The sequence below is a fragment of the Rhinoderma darwinii genome (genome assembly GCF_050947455.1).
Source record: "Rhinoderma darwinii isolate aRhiDar2 chromosome 2 unlocalized genomic scaffold, aRhiDar2.hap1 SUPER_2_unloc_14, whole genome shotgun sequence".
Taxonomy (NCBI): domain Eukaryota; kingdom Metazoa; phylum Chordata; class Amphibia; order Anura; family Rhinodermatidae; genus Rhinoderma; species Rhinoderma darwinii.
In genome coordinates this window covers 642,802-665,842 of record NW_027461679.1, presented here as the reverse complement: position 1 = coordinate 665,842, position 23,041 = coordinate 642,802, and the positions used below count along the sequence as shown (strand labels likewise).

Here is a 23,041-nt window from a genome sequence, read left to right as displayed (position 1 = left end):
GTGTGCCCATGTGAATAAGTACAGTAACACCCCTAGAATACGAGGAGTGTGTAGAATAGAATTGTTGTGCCCACCATCTATTCTCTAATCTACTAATCGTCTCTTTTGTTTAGTGCGTTTCCAATAAACAAGCATTTGAAGGAAAGTGAGATTTTATATATCCCATAATTGTGAACCTCTTTCATTTCTCACCTATACCCCAAACCACTATTTTCATGCTCATCCGTAGGATTCAATATGTATAAATTGATAGTCCTGTGGGGATTCCTTAATAATGGCCCCAAAATTATACAACTTAATTCTATTAGCTGAAAAACAATTTTTGTTTTTTTCATCCATACCTGTTTTACCCCCTCCCCTCTCCTCTCCCCGTGTTGACTTGTCTTTTCTAACAGGCCTCTCCACTAAACATGTACCCCGTTTTCCCTGTGAATAAATACATAATTATTTTAAACCCTCTAAGTCTCACCATTTTTCAACCTCTTTCTGGTAGGAATAACAATTTACTTTGTCCTGATGTACAAGCCTCAACTTTGCTGGGTAGATTAGGGATTATTTGATTCCTGACAAATGTAATTTTTTCCTAAGGCGGGATTCACACGACCGGGTCGCGCCCGAGCCCGAGTGCCGGCCGGTAAAATCGGCCGGGCAGATCTGGACAGTGACATCAGCGGCAACTCCTGAAGGGGAATCCCCATGTGTTCGGGGATTCCGCTTCAGGAGTTTCCCCTGATGTCACTGCCCAGATATGGACAGAGACATCAAGCGCTCTGTCCAGGAGCGGAATCCCCGAAAACAAAAGGATTCCGCTCCTTCAAGGAGCTAAAGTGCGGCTAGCACATAGCAGAGCGGGGAGATACCTCCCTGCTCTGCTATAGTGGCGTCGCTGCAGTAGTAGCAGCCGCAGCAGCAGCAGCTGCTAGCGGCGCCATCGAAGGTGTCGCCGGGCCAGGGCGCTTTTAAAACAAGCAGGGGAAGGGAGCCAGCGCAGCGCTCCCTTCCACCTGCTGTACACCCCGGCCCTGCCACACAGTGTACAGCGATGCCATTCGTCAGAATGGCATCAACTCCTCCTCCTCACATGCACTCTGCGCTGTGAGGAGGAGGAGATAGAGCGCAAGCGCCGGAAAACCCGGCCATCACTCGGGACACATCCCGCTGATGGCCGTGTATTACCCAGCCCCATAGACTTCTATGGGAGCCGGGCGGCCGGTTACCCGGCCGAAGATAGAGCATGTCCTATTTTTTGACGGCCGGTTTCCACGGCCGTCAAAAAATCGGTCGTGTGAATAGCCCCATTAGGGGTCTATTATTCCTAATGCAGCCGGGTGCCGGCCGATTTATGAACGGCCGGCACCCGGCCGGGAAACCCTGTCGTGGGAATGAGGCCTAACTGGAGTAAACGCCTGTCTTTTTAGTTGTTTCATAAGAATAATCTGGGTATATAGATATTTTTATGTTATTAAATAATAAATTCGATGATACGCTAGCTTTCTTTAGGATGATGTCCCTGTCTTTTGAACTCTGGATTCTTGCAATTCTTGCCCTCAGCTTAGTGCCATAGGATAATGGCTTAGCAGGTATTATATGTGCTTTATCTATTCCAAATCCTAGAGACAAATGATTTGCCCCAACTTGATCTTTTATCCAGTTCTGAACAAAAGCCTCAGAATCAGTTTTTCAATCCGTTCCGGGAAGCCCAATAATCTTATATTGCATCTTCTTGACCTATCCTCCATATCAATGATTTTATTTTTAAGAGATGTATTACCTTCTGACAGGCCCTTAACTTCTATTTAAAAAAAATAAAATCAAAAAGGCTCCGAGGAAGGTTTCAGCCTCCTAGCTTTAATGGCCAACAGTCAAACAATCTTCTCAAAGTTCTCTAAGGAGAGTATGTAAGTGCTCTGGACTGAGCCCAGTCTCTCATGATGTTATATATAATGCAAACATCTCCTGGAAACAACAGAGACTGATCATATTTAGCATTTACTCTGGCTGGCATCAGAATACACATGCAGGTTATTTCTTATAACAAAAGCATTGAGAAATCCAGTAATGTATACCTGAAAATGATCTATATTGCCAATACAGACAAAGCCATATGATCTACAGAGCATAGCATATAACAAAGTATGTAACAGTACTTAGCTGACTTCAGTAATCCATGTGCAATGTTCGGTGTTTCACCAATTCAGTATTCAGCCAGCAGGAGAAACATAGTGCACCAATCTGTGTTAGTGGCCTCAGCTATGCTATGCCACTTCAGTAACTGGAAACAAGCAGCAGAGGGCGCCAGAGACCATGCAATGCAAGGCCGTTCTATGAAGAAATCGCTCAGTATTGATATCAGAGCTAGCAAAGCACAGGGAGCTGGAGAGTCAGAGAAACAGGGAGGAGAGGCAGAAGGGATCCACTCTATGGCTTCAGCGTCGTATGCACATGGTCAGGGGGCGAGCTACCAGGTGTTCCTACATGCTTGCTTCCTGTCCCATATCAAATATAGCTATTAAATAATCTACAATCCCTATCCAGTACAGAAATATTTTCAGGCATCGCCATATCAGGCCGCATTGGGGGAAACTAGATGAATCCCTATGATCCATTCTAAACAGAGACTTAGGTGTGTAATCCAATCTATTACAATCTCGCATTTAACATAAACTGAGGGAATCCATGCGCACTTATGGATAGCTCGTTGGGTATGTGTCGGCGTCCTCCGATCATCTGAGCCAATTGCGTGGCACTTACCTGCAGGTTATCATATAGACCACATAACTGGAGGTGCATGAATATTAAAGTAGATTCCTATATGCCTTTCCAGTGTACGGCTGTGCAAGGAATTCCCCTTTAACCGTATTACTGCAACATTATCATCATAAACATGAGAAATCTCCCTGTATCGGGATGCTCAAATACAGGGCCGGCCTTAGGGTAGATGGCGCCCGCCCCGTGCGAAATTATCTTTCGGCGCCCCACCCATTATAAAAAATGCCCCATAAAAAAGCATAATTCCTCCCCACAGTATAATGCCCTATATAGTGCCCCCACACAGTGTAATGCCCCTTTAGTGCCCCACACACAGTATAATATTTAATAATGTAATATATTATAACGCCTTCAAGGACACAGTATTTTGTCCTCTAATTGTGCCCACACAGTGTTATGCCCCCTAAGTGCCACACACATTATATTGTCCCCTGTAGTGCCCCTACACAGTATGATGTCCTCCAGAGTATAATGCCCCCACAGCCCCCCTAGTAGAAAGTGCCCCCTGTAGATTGTGCCGTACAGCCTCCCTGTAGATAGTGTCATAATCCCCCACCTCCTCCTTGTAGACAGTGCCATACAGCCCCCATCTGCCCCTTGTAGTCTCATACAGCCCCCATCTGCCCCTTGTAGTGCCATACAGCCCCCATCTGCCCCTTGTAGTGTCATACAGCCCCACCTCCCTCTTGTACACAGTGCCCCCCACCGCCCCCTTGTAAACAGTGTCATACAGCACCTACCTCCCCATTGTAGAAAGTGACATACAGCCCCCACCTCCCCCTTGTAGACAGTGCCATACTGCCCCCCACCTCCACCTGACAGGATCCTTGCGTAGGCCGGCTTGATCCAGAGATGTCATCACGCCGACTGCGCAGGGATCCTGTCCCTGCGCCTCATAGGCTGCAGGCGCCTCTGTAGCCTGTTACAGAGTTTCCCAACCTTTTCGGACTTGAGCCACCCCTGGAAAAAAAAAAAATCCTCAGGGCCCCCCTACCAAAAATTGTTTAGAGAAAGACAGAAAATAGCTAAAAATAAGCACTACATTCTTAGGGTATGTTCACACAGCGTTTTTTTGTAAGGCAGAAAAAATCTGCTTTTGAATTGACAGCGTTATTTGATGGGGTTCTTTTAGCGGTTTTTTTTAAGCCGTTGAAGCGAATGCAAAAGACGCAGCAAAAAAAGCTCCAAAAGAGCGCCAAAGCTATTTTCTTCCTACTATTAATTTCAATTGGAGGTCAGAGGTGGAAACCACTTGAAGACCATCAGCCCCCCCCCCCCCCACTCACAGTAAAATGACCATCAGCCCCCCACTCACAGTAAGGCTGGGTTCACACACACTATTTACGGACGTAATTCGGGTGTTTAAGCGTCGGCAAAGATCTGCCCATTCATTTGAATGCGTCTTACGATATTCTGTGCCGACGGTCATTTTTTTTACGCGCCGCTGTCAAAAGACGGCGCGTAAAAGAGACGCCCGCGTCAAAGAAAAGCCTGTCACTTCTTGAGACGTAATTTTCCCTTGACTCCATAGAAAAACAGCTCCAATTACATCCGTAATGGACGCAGCGAATAGCGCCTGCACATGCCATTACGTCTGAAATTCCGGAGCCGTTTTCTCCTGAAAACAGCTCCGTAATTTCAGCCGTAATGGACGCTGCCGTGTGAACATACCCTAAAATGAGCATCAGCCCCCCACTCACAGTAAAACTACCATCAGCCCGTCCACTCACAGTAAAACTACCATCAGCCCCCACTCACAGTAAAACGACCATCAGCCCCCCACTCACAGTAAAATGACCATCAGCCCCCCACTCACAGTAAAATGACCATCAGCCCCCCACTCACAGTAAAACGACCATCAGCCCCCCACTCACAGTAAAACGACCATCAGCCCCCCACTCACAGTAAAACTACCATCAGCCCCCCACTCACAGTAAAATGACCATCAGCCCGTCCACTCACAGTAAAATGACCATCAGCCCCCCACTCACAGATGCCCCCTGTATAGTACCACACAGCCCCTTGTAGGTCGTGCCACACAGCCCCCTTGTAGGTAGTGCCACACAGCCCTCTTGTAGGTAGTGCCACACAGCCCTTTTGTAGTTCGTGCCACACAGCCCTCTTGTAGGTAGTGCCACACAGCCCTCTTGTAGGTAGTGCCACACAGCCCCCTTGTAGGTCGTGCCACACAGCCCCCTTGTAGGTAGTGCCACACAGCCCCCTTGTAGGTAGTGCCACACAGCCCTCTTGTAGGTAGTGCCACACAGCCCCCTTGTAGGTAGTGCCACACAGCCCCCTTGTAGGTAGTGCCACACAGCCCTCTTGTAGGTAGTGCCACACAGCCCCTTTGTAGGTAGTGCCACACAGCCCCCTTGTAGGTAGTGCCACACAGCCCCCTTGTAGGTAGTGCCACACAGCCCCCTTGTAGGTAGTGCCACACAGCCCCCTTGTGGTTCGTGCCACACAGCCCCCTTGTAGTTTCGTGCCACACAGCCCCCTTGTAGTTTCGTGCCACACAGCCCCCTTGTAGGTCATGCCACACAGTCCCCTTGTAGGTCATGCCACACAGCCCCCTTGTAGGTCATGCCACATAGCCCCTTTGTAGGTAGTAGGGATGTCACGACACCTGAATTTGGACTTCAATACCGATACTTCGTGTAGTATTGCAATTTCGATACCAAAACGATATTTTGCCAACAGTAATAAAAAAAAGTTCTTCCATTTTCTGATGTGAGGCGCGAGGTGTGATGATGAATTTAACCTCCATTTGCCTCACATTAATAGTAATTAACCCCATCATGTTTCTCAGTCATAATGGGTTAATGTGTGAGGTACATGATGGGGTTAATTACTATTAATGTGAGGCACATGGAGGTTAAAATCATCACACCTCGTGCCCCATAATAATAAGTGAAAGAAGTTTTTTTTAAATTTATTTCTGAAGTCTTTCTGCCAAAAAAACTGCACCAAAATTTGGTGCTGTTTTTCAGGTGAAATTCCCTGCGGTTCTCAGGACGTATACACTGTGTCGTTTTACGTATCCACCCTGTGTGTTCCTACCCTTATAATCAAGTTGCTCTCCCCACAAATATTATCTCTAAGGGCTTATTCAGACGAACGGGATATACGTCCGTGCAACGCGCGTGATTTTCACACGCGTGGCACGGACCTATATTAGTCTATGGGGCCGTGCAGACATGTGCGTGATTTTTATGCTGCGTGAGTCCGCTGCATAAAAGTCATGACATGTCCGTTCTTTGAGCGTTTTTTGCGCATCACGCACCCATTGAAGTCAATGGGTGCGTGAAAACCACGCATGGCACACGGAAGCACTTCCATGCGAACAGCGTGATTCGCGCAACAACTGTCAAAAGGATGAATGAAAACAGAAAAGCACCACCTGCTTTTTTGTTTACAAACATCCAAATGGAGTGTCATAATGATGGCGGCTGCGCGAAAAGCACACAGCCGCGCATCATATGCTGCTGCCGCACGGAGCTGTCAAATGCATTTTGCGCAGGCAAAACGCCGTGTTTTTTGCGTGCGCAAAAGGCACGCGCTCGTGTGAATCCAGCCTAAGGGTAAGGCCACACGGAGCAGCCCTGACACGGTCGCAACGCAGCTAACAACCACGCCGCCACCATGTTCAGTGCGGCTGTCAAACAGCCTGTTAGTGGCCGCACGTATTCCGGTTACACGCGCACTGCCGCTCCATTCATTCTCTATGGGAGCGCCGGAGATAGCCGAGTGCAGTGTTCTGCTTTTTCTGCCGCTCCCATAGAGAATGAATAGGGGGTAAGTTGTTGTAATTTGCAAAATCGTGCGGCCATAAAGGGTGTATTAATTCATGGCCGCACGATTTTGCAGATAAAGGGACGGTTTACCAGCGTTAACGTGCGGCCATGAATTAATACACCCTTTATGGCCGCACGATTTTGCAAATTACAACAACTTACCCCCTATTCATTCTCTATGGGAGCGGCAGAAAAAGCAGAACACTGCACTCGGCTATCTCCGGCGCTCCCATAGAGAATGAATGGAGCGGCAGTGCGCGTGTAACCGGAATACCCCTTAACGAGGTATTGGACAGCCGCTCCTACATAGTGCCAAGCGCGGTTGTTGGCCGCGTTGCGACAGTGTGAGGGCCGCTCCGTGTGGCCGTACCCTAAAGAATCCTTTCTCCCCATACATAACGCTAAGTTCCCCTCCCCCATGATTCATAATAAGCTCCTACACCACAAAATAAACTATACAGAAGTCCCCCTCCCCACAAAATACATGTATAAAGAATCCCCCCACTCCTATAGCATTTAGGGCAATGTCCCCTCCCCCACAAAATCGATCTGTAAAAAATACACACTCAAAGTACCTCTAACCTAGCCTCCCCTCCCCCACAAAATCGATCTGTAAAAAAACACACACACACACACAAAGTACCTCTAACCTAGCCTCCCCTCCCCCACAAAATCGATCTTTTAAAAAAAACAAAACATCCTGTTACACATCAAATAAAGCCCCCTCTCTCCCCCTCCCTCACACTGCACATAAATAGACATAGATTAATCTAAAGCTGCTGCACTTACCTGACTCTGGAGCTCCGTGGAGGAGTCTTCACTGGGGCAGCAGCACAGCAGGAAGGAGCTGCTTGAGGCTCTGAGTGTGTGTGACACTGCAGTACAGGCTGTGCCGATTGGTGGAGCAGACAGAGGCACCTGCTGCTCCTCCAATCAGCGCTCACTTCACGCAGCAGTGCAGAGGGAGGAACATTTCTCCTCTCTTCTGCTCGTACCCACTGGCGCCCCCCTTGCAGCATGGCGGCCGGCGCCCTGTGCGACCGCACGTGTCGCACATAGCTAAGGCCGGCCATGCTCAAATACGTCTGTTGGGGACATTTATTTGTTACAACGTCTGATCAGACAAGCCGATCTCTTAAATTAGGACTCCGTCTGTATGGTAACAGAGGAGGCGATTTAAATTCAGGTATTCCTAAGCAACCCCTTTCCAATATTGACCTGTTTTGTCTCAGGTTGTCCCCAATCCCATTACTAAGAGGGCGGTAGATGGAGACAAATGGGATTCATTGCAAGTTGTCCGTTCTACACTTTCTACCCAAGAGTGACTCTTTGTCCACCATACGGCCTTCCCTTTCTGTTGTTGAACCACATTTAATGGATACCCTCTAGATATAAATCTTTGGCACATTTCTTCTAGCCGATTATTTACATTGTCCTCACTCCTCACAATCCTCCTAACTCAGGCCCAATGCACACGACCGTAAAAAACCTCAGTTTTTGCGGACCACAATTGCGGTCCGCAAAAACGGAGCCATTCACTTTCACTGAACACTGACACCTTTCCGTAGCACTACGGAAGGGTGTAAGTGCCGTGGAAATGTTCCGGGAATTATGGAACATGTCCGTTTTTTCGCATTTTGCGGGCCGTGCTCCCATACTTTGTATGGGAGCACGGCCCGAAAATGCGGCTGTCAGTCAGCGGCCGGCCGTGCCCGCAATCACGTGCCGTGATTGCGGGCACGGTCGTGTGCATGGGGCCTTAGTAACTGGCTTAACGGTAGTGAATTAACCATATTCTTGGGATTATGGCTCTGGTAATTCAACATGTTGTTCCTATCTGTTGTATTTTTTAGAAATATCTGATACTAAATAGTCACCATTCTTGGAGACCATAGTGTCTCTTGAATTTCCCTATCTGAGTGGGTAAGTGTGAATTTTAACTCTATATATATATTATTAGGTTCCTCCTGGAACAATAATAGTTCCTCCACTGAGCTTGTCCCTCTGCGCTGTCGGTAAAAATCATCTCCAAACATAAAACAATTATGTGTATTCAGTACAGCAGCTCAAGGACAAATCGTGTACACCAAGGAGACATATCCGAGCCGGTGAGCACACACTGCACTGCTTCCAAACCTCTATCTTGTACAATTGATGTGTACAACCATACATCAAAGGAAGCCAAAATGGCCGAACCTGATGTCAGAAGCTGTATCTCAACAACTATATTATTTTTTAATAAAAACCAATTACAAAGTTGCATTAAACACTGTTGTTTTAGTTAAAAAAAAATGTCTTCTAAAGCTTACATAGCCTTTAAAGGGAATGTGTCGCAAATTAAACTTTTTTTTTTAAAGTAAGTTACTTATTTCTATTATATTTTTAACGTTTTTTTGCTGTATTTTTTTTCCTTCCACATTGTGGAAAGTATTAAAAATGAAATAATAATTTTACATGTTTTCCTATGTTGGCCACCAGAGGGAGCACTTCCCAGAATTACAGCAAGGCAAAGCAACCTGACTCACAGCTGCCATAAATGTGGGAGGGAATCTCAGCACCCCTCCTACAAGCCAGGAAAAGGTGTCTTGAAATTGCTAAGCAGTGTCCGGCTGCCATTTTCGGAGTGATTGTATAAATGGCAGCTGGCAGAAGCTATAGGACACACCAAAAGGCTAAGGGTATGTTCACACACTTACTAAACAAAGGGAAAACAGCTCCTGATTTTCAGCAATTTTTTTTATCAAACTCGCATTTTTGGCAGCGTTTTTTACAGCCGTTTTTGTAGCTGTTTTTCTATAGAGTCAATGAAAAACTGCTCCAAAAACCTCCCAAGAAGTGACATGCACTTCTTTTTGGCGGCCATCTTTTTACGTGCCAATTTTGGAAAACGGTCACGTAAAAAAATGCACCGTCGGAACTGAACGCCGTATTTCCCATTGGAAACAATGACCAGATGTTTGTAGGTGTTCTGCTTCCAATTTTTCAGCCTTTTTTCAGGACGTTTATGGCCCGAAAAATGGCTGAAAACACTGCGTGTGAACATACCCTTAGAATGATGAAAGTGAAGTGAATGATTTTTCAGTTGACAGGTTCACATGGCATGTATTTCAGGAGGAGACATAGTGATACTCAGTGACCGGCGATCAGGTGATCAGCCTATGCTGTTAGGAGAATGTTTTTAAGTGCCTTCTTCTAGGCGTTTGTAGGGTTAGAGGGGATAATTTCATAGCAATTGCGGTTGTCAAGGATCCCGAGGCACATAGAAATGCCTGGCGATCCATGACGACCACATTGCCCCCCTTGTGGGATGACTTGATAATAATAGACTCATCGTTTTCAAGGAGTCGTAAACTCTCAAGTTCATCAGGGGTAATATTGCTACACCCCCCTTTACGACAAATACGGGATAACTGGTCAGTCACCACCTTCAAGAACATATCAATTGGTGTATTTTCACTCATAGACTATGCACATTGATAAGAATCTTACGTTCCGTTAATTTCTAGATTTACTGCCTGATTAGAACGATTAGGCTGGGTTCACACGACCTATTTTCAGACATAAACGAGACGTATTATGCCTTGTTTTACGTCTGAAAATAGGGCTACAATACGTCGGCAAACATCTGCCCATTCATTTGAATGGGTTTGCCGACGTACTGTGCAGACGTCCTGTCATTTACGCGTCGTCGTTTGACTGCTGTCAAGCGACGACGCGTAAATTGACTGCCTCGGCAAAGAAGTGCAGGACACTTCTTTGCAACGTAATTTGAGCCGTTCTTCATTGAAGTCAATGAAGAGCAGCTCAAGATTACAGGCGTCAAAGACGCCTCGCATAATACGAGGAGCAGCATTTACGTCTGAAACGACGCAGCTGTTTTCTCCTGAAAACAGTCTGTCTTTTCAGACGTAAAAGCCTCTCATCGTGTGCACATACCCTAAAAATAAATTTTATTGATAGATACTAAAATAAGCTCTTGAAGCCCAATTACATATAACAACAGGCTCAGACAGGTGGTCAGCAGCAGAGAAGGTCTATTAGTAGTGGTAATATTGATAAGAAAACTAATGGTGGAATAATATTACCACTACTAATAGACCTTCTCTGCTGCTGACCACCTGTCTGAGCCTGTTGTTATATGTAATTGGGCTTCAAGAGCTTATTTTAGTATCTATCAATAAAATGTATTTTAATCGTTCTAATCAGGCAGTAAATCTATTTTCACTCATAGGTGGATTCTTATTTGAGGGCAAGGCCAAGTCCGTAAATGGACCTTCTCCTGTTGGCTACCACCTTACTTGAGTAAATCCCCCATAGTCCTAAGAAGGGGCATATATGCCTCCTCTAAACCCAACTCCTGACACCTACGTCTGTCATTAATTTATTTATTTTTTTTTAATTTTAGCTTCCGCCTAAACAGTTGTAGGTCTTTGACCCATGAAAACAAGTCAAAAGTCGGGGTAGGGACAAATGAGAGTCCTCTCTTTAACACACAAATTTCCCCTTTAGATCGTACTCTTTGAGAAAATTTGTGTTGGGGTATTGGGGTCTGCCTCTTCCCCTAACACTAGGACGCGAAATGTATCACTGTCGTAATCAAATGAAGATATTTCTGTATACATATCTGGTATACACTACCGTTCAAAAGTTTGGGGTCACCCAGACAATTTTGTGTTTTCCATGAAAACTCACACTTATATTTATCAAATGAGTTGCAAAATGACTAGAAAATATAGTCAAGACATTGACAAAGTTAGAAATAATGATTTTTATTTGAAATAATAATTTTCTCCTTCAAACTTTGCTTTCGTCAAAGAATGCTCCATTTGCAGCAATTACAGCATTGCAGACCTTTGCCATTCTAGCTGTTCATTTGCTGAGGTAATCGGGAGAAATCTCACCCCATGCTTCCAGAAGCCCCTCCCACAAGTTGGATTGCCTTGATGGGCACTTCTTGCGTACCATACGGTCAAGATGCTCCCACAACAGCTCTATGGGGTTGAGATCTGGTGACTGCGCTGGCCACTGCATTACAGATAGAATACCAGCTGCCTGCTTCTTCCCTAAATAGTTCTTGCATCATTTGGAGGTGTGCTTTGTGTCATTGTCCTGTTGTAGGATGAAATTAGCTACAATGAAGCGCTGTCCACAGGGTATGGCATGGCGTTGCAAAATGGAGTGATAGCCTTCCTTATTCAAAATCCCTTTTACTTTGTACAAATCTCCCACTTTACCAGCACCAAAGCAACCCCAGACCATCACATTACCTCCACCATGCTTGACAGATGGCGTCAGGCACTCTTCCAGCATCTTTTCAGTTGTTCTGCGTCTCACAAATGTTCTTCTGTGTGATCCAAACACCTCAAACTTCGATTCGTCTGTCCATAACACTTTTTTTCAATCTTCCTCTGTCCAATGTCTGTGTGCTTTTGCCAATATTAATCTTTTCCTTTTATTAGCCAGTCTCAGATATGGCTTTTTCTTTGCCACTCTGCCCTGAAGGCCAGCATCCCGGAGTCGCCTCTTCACTGTAGACGTTGACACTGGCGTTTTGCGGGTACTATTTAATGAAGCTGCCAGTTTAGGACCTGTGAGGCGTCTATTTCTCAAACTAGAGACTCTAATGTACTTGTCTTGTTGCTCAGTTGTGCAGCGGGGTCTCCCACTTCTCTTTCTACTCTGGTTAGAGCCTGTGTGTGCTGTCCTCTGAAGGGAGTAGTACACACCGTTGTAGGAAATCTTCAGTTTCTTGGCAATTTCTCGCATGGAATAGCCTTAATTTCTAAGAACAAGAATAGACTGTCGAGTTTCACATGAAAGCTCTCTTTTTCTAGCCATTTTGAGAGTTTAATCAAACCCACAAATGTAATGCTCCAGATTCTCAACTAGCTCAAAGGAAGGTCAGTTTTATAGCTCCTCTAAACAGCAAAACGGTTTACAGCGGTGCTAACATAACTGCACAAGGGTTTTCAAGTGTTTTCTAATCATCCATTAGCCTTCTAACACAGTTAGCAAACAGAATGTACTATTAGAACACTGGAGTGATGGTTGCTGGAAATGGGCCTCTATACACCTATGTAGATATTGCATTAAAAAACAGACGTTTGCAGCTAGAATAGTCATTTAGCACATTAACAATGTATAGAGTGTATTTCTGATTAATTTCATGTTATCTTCATTGAAAAAAACTGTGCTTTTCTTTCAAAAATAAGGAAATTTCTAAGTGACCCTAATCTTGTGAACGGTAGTGTATATATATTTATAAATAAAAAAAAAAAATATATATATATATATATATATATATATACTGTATATATATATGTATATAAATGTTTTCAAAGGTGTACATAGTCTTTAAACAGAATCCCCTCACCCCACACATAACATTCACAGTCAAGCTCCCCCTCCCCCACATAGCATTCATAGCCATATCCCCCCTCCCCCACAAAAAGTTTTACACATAATCCCCTACCCCACACCAAACATATTGGCACAATTCACACAGAGTTTTTTTTACGCTGATTTTGATGCGGAAACTGCATCAGAATCAGCAGCAAAAATGTCCAAAACCACCTCCCATTGACTTTAATGGGAGACGGAGGTGTTATTTTTCTGTGACAGTTTTTAGCCGCTCGTGGCAAAAAAAAGCGTTATGATCTTCCTTGCCGCGGTTCCACCTCTGACCTCCCACTGAAATCAATGGGGGCAGAGAAAGCGTCTTGCACTGCGTTTTTTGTCAGCAGCACTCAATGGCTGCGGTCGAAAAACACTGTGAAAATCGTGGCAAGAATTTTCAGGCAGGTCAAAATCTGCCTGCAAAAAAAACTCAGTGTGAACAGAGCCTTACAGTTAAGTCCCCCGTCCCCCTCAAGAGCGATTTGTAAAGAATCCCCTCCCCCACACATAACATTTACAGTTTCATCTTCATCAGCTGTTACATGTTGCAGGCAGGAGGGTAGGAGAGCTGTGTGTTACTGCTTCTCTTCAGCCCTTTCTTCTTCTTTCTTCTTCCTCCATCCTCCCTGCTTCTTTGTGATGGGGCCGTGCAGTGCAGCAAACGGCAGGGCCCCATATGTTATTACAACCTGGTCGGAGAGAAGAGCTGTGATTCTCCTGCACAGAGTGTGTGGCCACGGGTAGCTGCATTATACATCAGATGTGACGTCATATAATGCAGCCACCGGACGTCAGATGTTCTGTGCAGGAGAATCACAGGCATTCTCTCCAATGCTCCCCTGCGCTACCCTTAACTCCCCGTGGCCCTAATCATCTACTAGACAACCGGCCCCGGGGGCACACACCTCCCTTCCCCCTGGCTCAGCCCGCTTCTGACTGCCGTGTGACAGTGTCCTTATAGCTAGACAGCTTAAACTTAGACCAGACAAGCACAAAATGTGCCATATTTATCACAGTTATACAACCTGAATGATAATTTTGGCACATCTTGCATAACCTCTTAGGCACTTGTTTGTTCCTCACACCACTTTAGATTTGGCTAATTTTGCACCAGCATTTTAAGCCACGTGCTTTTCTGACAAGTCACAACTCTTTAGCTGCTAAGTATGCCCCTTTTCAGTACTAAAAAATGTCTAGTGAGATGCAAACATCAATATTGCGCCAAACTGCGACTATTTTGCATCCAAATTTTGCTCATTTTTTATCACTTCTAGATCCAAACACAATAGTAAATCTGCCTCAAATAGTTTATCCTTAGATAATAAAAATAAAAAAAAATAAAGATATACACTTATAGCTGTGAAACAGTGTAGCATCTATAGACAAACCAATCAATGATTTATTATACACTGCCTATCAGGTCCGATCCTAGCTTTTCTGCTGCCTGAGGCGAAAATTGAAAAAAAGCACATAACTTTGCAAATAATATACGTTTTAAACACAATTTATACTGTAGTTATCGGCATCATAGCACATATTAGATTAGTTAGGAGATAGGGCATTAATAAACTAGTGATTCAGTCAGATGTTCTGACACCCTCCCTTGTAGAATAATAACTATTGAGGGCTTTAGAGTGGGGATTATACTGCGGGGGGGGGGCTGAGCAACTTATTGACTGCTGAGTGCTCTATGGGGAAGGATAATTCTGCGCTCAATTATCCCCCCACAGAGCTCTCTGCAGTCAGTCAGATGCTCAGACCCCCCCCCCCCCCCCCCGCCCCTTCAGTATAGCAACTACTGACGGCTCTATGGGGGATTTTTTCCCCCCTCAGTGCCCTTTGCTGTCAGCAAGATGCTCAGTAACCCCCCTTGCCCCTAGCGTCGGCCTGGTCACTTTTAAAGAGTGGAAGCAAGAGGCTGAGTCTGAACACAGCAAGCAGCGGTCTGCCGCTCTAGTCTTAACATTGCTCACCTTACAGATCACCACTCTGCTCCACCTCTCTGGCAGTGCATGCTTCGTGCAGTGTCAAAGAGGAGGAGTGTTCTCCAGCAGACGTGCGCACATCTGCTAATTAAGTTACGCTGCACCCCCCTGCGCACCAGCCCCCTGTGCTCCACCCCTAGCCCAGCCCATCTCAGTCCGTCCCTTCCATGGCTCCTGGCTGACTGAGATTAAAACACAAAATTCGCCCCCCCCCCTTCTAACTAAGTGGCGCTCCCTGAGGCAGCAGGCTCACCTCGCCTATCTATCTATCATCTATCTATCTATCTATCTATCTATCTATCTATCTATCTATCTATCTATCTATCTATCTATCTATCTATCTATCTATCTATCTGTCTGTCTGTCTATCTATCTCCCTCTTTATCTATCGATCCCATATCTATCTGGACATGATCATCATTTTTATGTTAATGTATTAGGCTTCGTTCACATCTGCGTCGGGTTCTGTTCATGGGTTCCGTCAGACCTTTCCGTCAGGCGAACCCATGAATGGAAATCAAACGGAAACCATAGCTTTCCGTTTGCATTACCATTGATTTCAATGGTAATGCTTCCATTGCTAATTGTTTCCGTTTGTGTCCGTTCTGTAAGGTTTCTGTTTTTTTGAGCGGAATCAATAGCGCAGTAGAGTACGGAAGAGATAAACGGAATTAGCAACAGAAGCATTACCATTGAAATCAATGGTAATGCAAACGGAAACCTCTGGTTTCCGTTTGGTTTCCATTCATGGTTTCCCCTGACCAAAAGGACTGCAGCACGGTGGCTCAGTGGTTAGCACTATTGCCTTGCCACGCTGGTTTCCGCCCACACCCCAAAAACATACCAATAGGGAATTTAGATTGTGAGCCCCAATGGGGACAGTAAAAAAGAGGACCTCTGTACAGCACTGCGTAATATGTTGGTGCTATATAAGTAACTGAAATAAATAAATAATAAATAAACCCCTTCGCAGATGTGAACGAAGCCTTAACTATTTTCTTATTTCCTTCCTCAGCATATTCAATGTCACTTTCACTTTCTTCTGAACAGTCCTGTATATCAGAGTAAGGGAACCTTTACTTTCATTTTGTGAACTCCGTACATGAATAACACAGCCTTGTATGAACAGGATTTTAATATCTGATCACTGCAGTGAAGATTCATTGTAGACTTAAAACGGACGTCCAAGAAGTTACAGTGATTTTTTTCTTACTACCAAATTTAACATTGGAAGAAAACTTAAGAAACATTTTTTGATAAGTTTCATTTCCTGTATTGTGGATATGTCAATGTTGGGCACCGACCAAACCACATCTGACTATCAGGTATGTTGGTTAGAAGAAATAAATTGAATGCTCCACTGGGGCAGGGATCAAGGCATTGTATTCAATTGGATTGTACGATTTGGTAGCATATAAGATACATAATAATAGGAAATATGACGAATAATAAAAACAATTACATTTATAACAATTTCACTGCAAGTTATGCTCGTTTACCTTAATACAGAATGTCATAACTTATGTACTATGTGAGACTTTCAAGCTATAATCTGCATGTATATCAGAATGATTCATCTAATGTTTTTTTCTGTTGGTTGGTTTATATTAAGTTTATATGATAAATTAAGGCAGTCTTCAATGTGTTTTCTTAGTAAAGATATGTTGCAAATCTCTTTGTATTATAGCTGGCCAAAAACGTAAAGATTAATAATAATAAGAGGGGTTGTACAGTTCCTAAAAATTGATGGCCTATCCTCAGAAAAGGCCATCAATATCTGATGGTTCGGGGTCCGACTACTGGCACCCCCGCCGATCAGCTGTTTTGAAGGGGCCGCAGTGCTCGTACAAGCCCTGCTTCCCCTTCATTCCTTATCTGCTCGTACTGTGAATAGCCGACACGCTTTTAGCAGCGATTCACAGTATTACTTACATTCACTTCAATGGCAGAAGGCTCTAGTACTGTGAACCGCCGCTACATGTGTGTCCACGATTCACAGTACGAGCAGATAAGAAAAAAGGGGAAGCAGCGCTCATACGTGCACTGCGGCCCCTTCAAAACAACTGATCGGCGGGGGTCTCGGGAGTCGGACCATGACCGATCAGCTGCTGAGGATAGACCATCAATTTTTAGGGACCGGACAACCCCTTTAAAGCTATGTCTATGGTACTAGAAACAACTTCTCGGTTGGAACATATATTGTCCATTCTAAAGAATTTTTCTCGGTTGTTAGCAGTAAACTCTCTATTTTCAGCAGGTTGGCAATGTAAACATACAATATTTCTCACAATACGAATGATCTTTCATGGGATTTATGGCAATTCACTCAAGTGACAAACAATGTAAATATCTACTCAACCTGTACTGCAAAATGAGATTCTCTTCATGCCCCACTTGACTTATCAGCCAGACTCCTGTTCATTACAATATATATCCTTTCTAACGTTATTAAGCTACCAAACCACATACCAAGAGCCAACTGCAAGACATTTAACGCCAGCTGCACCCCCACACCCCCAACACACACACACACACACACACACACACACACACCAGCAACACTAATGCCTTTTTTTAAACTCTGTCCTGCAATCCAACATTGGAAATGTCCAATCCTATTTCTGTTAGGTGCACACCATCCAACACAAATATTTTTGGCAGACTACCTTCCAAGATCCAAGGCCTGACTACGACCCCACTCAATTTCTTGTTAGAAATAACCTAAAGTCGCTGGATTCCTAGCATAAAGCTCACACAACCACAGCATCACTTCGAGACTTGTCTTAAATCATAATCACCACATACAAAATTCAAGATATTCTCAAAGGTTTTCAGAATTTTGCAGTATTTCTGGTTTCTTTCCTCTTCCACCTTATTTTTAATCCCTCCTTTAATTATGCCTGTTATCTAATTATTCCTGGTTATCAGAGAAAACAGCTCCACAAATTCACCATTTGGATGCTCTCCCCTGCTCAGGCTTCAAATGGGCCTGCAAAAGCCAAGCCTTTACCCTGATGTGCTGTCTAATGAGTCCATAAGAAAGGTTGCCGCTCCCCTCTCTTAACTAATTACAACCAATTCTATTAACATGGAGCCCAAAGTGGGACTAACAAGGTTCCACTCCATGGTAGGTTTAACAGCAGCTGATGACGCCATACATTTCATGTAAGGCCAACAGACAGGAGGTGGACACACTGGGTTTCTAACATGTTTGGCATAGACTAGACCAGTGAGAGGACTCTATAAGATCATCTATTCTTCACGTCATTTGAGGTCTCCCCTTGATGCAAAACACACCATCTATGTCACAACACCAGCAGATAAAATATTTGCTAAACTGTTGGTTGTCAACATAGGCCATATAACTGTGTGCACATGAGCGGCGAGGGGACAGAATCGGCTTGTGTAAAAGCAACTTAACAGATGAAGATCCAATCAGCCGATAAACGATCGTTTGCTCGTTCATCGGCTGTTTGTTGGCCTGTTTACACAGGGAAATGATCAGGATCGAGTATAAACGTTCATTTGCCCAATCATTAGCCAGTGTAAAAGGGCTTTTACTCAACCTCTTTTACTTGGTTCATGGTCAACTTCTGCAAAGATAAAGAATCCAAATGTACATATTAAATTAAGGCAATCCCACGTAAAGCATATTTAAGCCATTCTCTATTTCTTTTCTTCTTCCAGTATATTACTTTGCCTACTTTTGCTGGCCATTAGCATCACTCTGCTTCCTTCTCAACTTCTATTTTTTGCTACTTCTCTCTTTGGCTTCTTCTTTTACTACTTTCTTTTTTTCTCTGCTAAAGTCTTCTCTCTCACTCAGGTATTTTTTTCTGGTTATATACTTCGGACCAGATAACCTTTCCTATATTCTTCACAGAGTTCCTGTTTTTTTATTTTTTTTATTCCTTTCTAAGCCCTGTTGGTAGTTGCTGGATCACAATATTTGTAATAATATTCTAATAATAGCAATACCAGATTAATCTCAGGAGCCTATATGCACAAAATGTCCTCTGGTAAAGTTTTATTGAGCCAGTGTAATTATAACAGACCATGGACAGCACTCCATCGATATGAGAACTTTTGCCACAGAGCGTTGAGTGGAGTACAAATAAATATTCATCTATTGGCGTTTACACCACTGGGAAACATCACATGTATATAAGTAGTGAGTGAAGAAAATATAATGTAGCTCTTACCCTGTTAACAGATGCTCTATCTTATGGCCACCCTTAGACATAGTGTTGGTGACTGATTGACAGGTGTGTTCTGCACATCAATCAAGGGCGTACGTATTAGTGAGGCAGACCATGCAATTATTATAGGGCGCTGGGGGAGGCTGGTCCCATCTCCTTTGCTACTGGATAGCGAGAACCTGTGCAAGACTCCCCCTCCAGAAGAATCTTATTGTTAGCAAGTAATGGGATGTGGAGGGTAAAACAAACACTAGTCCCTTCTGTCCTTGGTGGTGAATCCTAACACCATAATGGGGGGCTCTTTTTTTATATTTGCTGTGCGAGCCCCTCTCTTCTATGTATGCCACTGACATTGTGAGAGCAGGAGACATTCATTTTGTAATAGACAGTTTTTATTTACTAAAATGCTTTCCACATTCATTTTCTTACTAAAATCAAGAACTTCACCACTTAAATAAAACACTAATTTATGAGTGGACAGGAATGTTCTGCTTTTTTACAGAGTGTTTGAAACATTACTTCGCTTTGAGCAATTACTTTTTGTTAGCAGTGTCCACCAATGATAAGCGGATCATAGAGTGTCCTGCCGTGGCCTCCGAGGACCACCAGCAATTAGCTGTAATCTGTGGGGGGAGTCAAGCAGCATGTGTTCAGCGCCACCACAGGGGAAATTAAGCATTACATGGTGCCCATTGTAGTTAATAGCCTGGCCACTTGCTCCTCGGCTAATCTGCTTGTTTACGTGGCCAATAAAATGGTCAGTAGTCGGCAGCACATCTCCCTGTGTAATCGAAATGTATGGGGACAAATGATTGTAGTAATGATCGCTCATCCCCATATATAAGCAATCATTGCTCCTTGTGAAAAGAGCAAACAATCGCCGATCAACGAGCTGTCTTGTCGATCAGAGCTCGTTTTTACAGCCCAAATTGTGCCGTGTAATAGGACACTTTAAGTGGAAGACATTTATTGCAGTCACTCTCCACTCCACTGGTTAATAAACAAGAGTCCTGAAGGGAGGACCCCTCTCAATTAACCCAGAATTGTCTACTAGGGTATTTGATAATAGGTTTTCTAAAGAAGACATCTCCTTTATGGAACACATTTTTAATAACTTAGAAAATGTCAATCTATATCTCTATTCATGTTTCATGTTTGTTGTACAATAAGTTTTATTTGTGGAAATTGGTGAATGCAAACATTTTCCACATTCCATAGCACAACAGGGTTACATTCTTATAAAACAAGGACATTGTACACAAATTGTGAGTTTATATAACATATTCCTTCAATGTTAATACTAAAACTGTACTTTAATTGAAGCATATAATTCTGTCACAACTTTAGTTTTGATGGTGATGGATTATAGAGGACGCAGACAATTATTCTGAACGTTTAAAAATTATGTGTGTTTTTCTTAAATCGCTTCAAGTTTTCATGAGAATATCCGCTATATTTAGAGAAATAAACCGAGACTTGTAATGCTAAAAGTGAAATTGAAAGGACATCTCATTTAAGCGTTAAGGGGAAATATTTCATGATATGGAATGTGTGAACAGAAAGGGTACATAGCGTATGGGTGAATATCTTACATGCCTAATGCATGGATAAGGACCCATTATAGAACTGGACTCTTAGCATGGTGGTAGTTCAGTCAGTGACCTTTAAATCCTTTCTAAAATGGAGACAAGTATACTGAATCTCCTTATGTTATATTCCATTTGCAATTAGACTCTTTGGTGAAATAAGTTTTCAGAGGTTTCAGGGGGTTACTACCTTCTAAAGAAAGCAGAGGCATTGACTCAAAGCAGTGGCTTATGGTGTTTACGTAGTATTTGTAACCATGTATATTTTTATAGTATGATCTTTAAAGATAATTGTACAATCAAAATTTCTAGAATGACTGGGTCTCATATATAAAAACTTAAAGGGACATTCCTATCTCAGACATTTATGGCATATCCACAGGCCCCCTGACCTCCATCCTGCCTTCTCCCTCTATTGCTGGACTTCAGCCACTGAGTTAGATGTATGGCACCAGCAAAGCTTTCTGAGCTACTTGGTTTGCGTAACTCCAGTAGAAGTTAATGGGAGTTACAGAAACAGCATAGCAAGGCGAGCTACGCTGATTCCATAGCTCCAGAGTTCTAGGACAAAGCGTAGCTCCCTGCAACCAAATAACTCGATGGCTAGAGGTGGGACACGCATCTGTCGGACTTTGATGGCATATTCTGTGGATTTGCCAAAATGTTTTAGATGGAAATATCCCTTTAGAGTTGTTCTCCAGGACCATGATATTGATGGCCTATCCTTAGTGTGTGCATTGGTTAGCCCGCTTAAACTCGCTCTATAAATTTGTAATGGTGCGGGTTTAAAGACCAGGACTGCCTACCGTAAATTTACGGAAGTGGTCCTAAAAAGGGGTATTCTCATCTAAAACTGTTTACATAACTCCTATATAAATGAATGGAGGATGCCACACATGCATGAAGACCTCTCCATCTATTCTCCGCCTGGATATGGCAACTGGTGGGTTGGGGGTCGAGTGATCCACATTCTAGAGAGGAGTGCAGGTGCCAGAACTGGGACTCATATCTATCAGACATTTATGGTATTTCCAGAATGAATTAATAATTAAACACTAAACCTAGAAATTAAATGGTAACTAAACGTTCAACAAACTTCATAGTGATAAATAGTGTCAAAAGTTTTGATTGGTCTGGGTCCGAGCACTGTGACCCCCACCAATCGCTAAAATGAAGCAGCTGAAGCACTCGTGTGAGCTCTGAGCCGCTTTGTTTCTGTTTGGGTTTTTACGGAAAGCCGATGTAGCGGTGTACGGGCTCATAGACTTTCTATTGAGCCAGTACTTGGATACATTGATTTCTGGAAAAAGCCGACCAGAAACTAAGCAGCTCCGCGCTCACACGAGCGCTTCTGCCGCTTCATTTTAGCAAATGGACCCCCACCAATCAAAACTTTTGACATGTTATAGTGAGTGACATGTCAAAAGTTTGTTGAACGTTTAGTTACCCTTTAATGGTGAAAGTAAACCGGAGATTAACTTTGTCACATACTGTGCCAGTCTGCATTATTTTCTGCATATTTTCAAAACAGTCTTGTAGAAATCCTGCAGAGAACACAGGGGTTAATTTCCTACTGATCTGCTCCATTTTGTATGTTTAGTGTTCCTTTACCAAGTTAAAAATGTAAGGAGTTTTTTAATATGACCATAGCAACCAACAGATCACGCCTTTCACTTTCAGTCCTGGTCTGGAAAAATTAGAATTAGAATATGAGTACTCTAGGCTAGTGATTATGAACCTCACCTATAAGGGAGCTGGGCGGCTGCCTATTTAGCGGATATCAAGACTAAGGGCGGATTTACACGAACGTGTAATACGTCCATGCAACGCGCGTGTTTTTCACGTGCGTCGCACGGACCTATGCTAGTCTATGGGGCAGTGCAGACTGTCAGTGATTTTTGCGCAGCGTGAGTCCACTGCGTAAAACTCACGACAGGTCCTATATTTCTTTGTTTTTCGCGCATCACGCACCCATTGAAGTCAATGGGTGAGTGAAAATCACGCGCACCACACGGAAGCACTTCCGTGGGACGCGCGTGATTCGCGCAACAGCAGTCAAAAGTATGTTTGCAAACAGAAAAGCACCACGTGCTTTTCTGTGTACAAACATCCAAACAGAGTGTCATAATGATGGCGGCTGCGCGAAAATCACGCAGCCGCACATCCTATGTGATGACTCACGGAGCTGTTAAGTGCCTTTTGCGCTCGCAAAATGCCGCGTTTTTTGCGTGCGCAAAAACGCACACGCTCGTGTAAATCCGCCCTTAAACTGACAGTGAGTGCCCCTAAATCCTAACTGAGTCCGCAGCACA

The 23,041-nt window shown here is 43.8% G+C and overlaps 1 protein-coding gene across 2 annotated transcripts in view; it reads left to right on the top strand.

The window, feature by feature from the left end:
- Positions 1–7,539: 7,539 nt before the first annotated feature.
- The window catches only part of LOC142674709 (transcription factor ETV7-like), a 106,857-nt gene continuing 91,355 nt past the window's right edge, over positions 7,540–23,041 (top strand). For both annotated transcript variants that reach the window (XM_075847218.1, XM_075847217.1), the window contains exon 1: positions 7,540–7,749. The gene's annotated coding sequence lies outside the window, so the exon portion shown is untranslated. The remainder of the gene's footprint in view (positions 7,750–23,041) is intronic.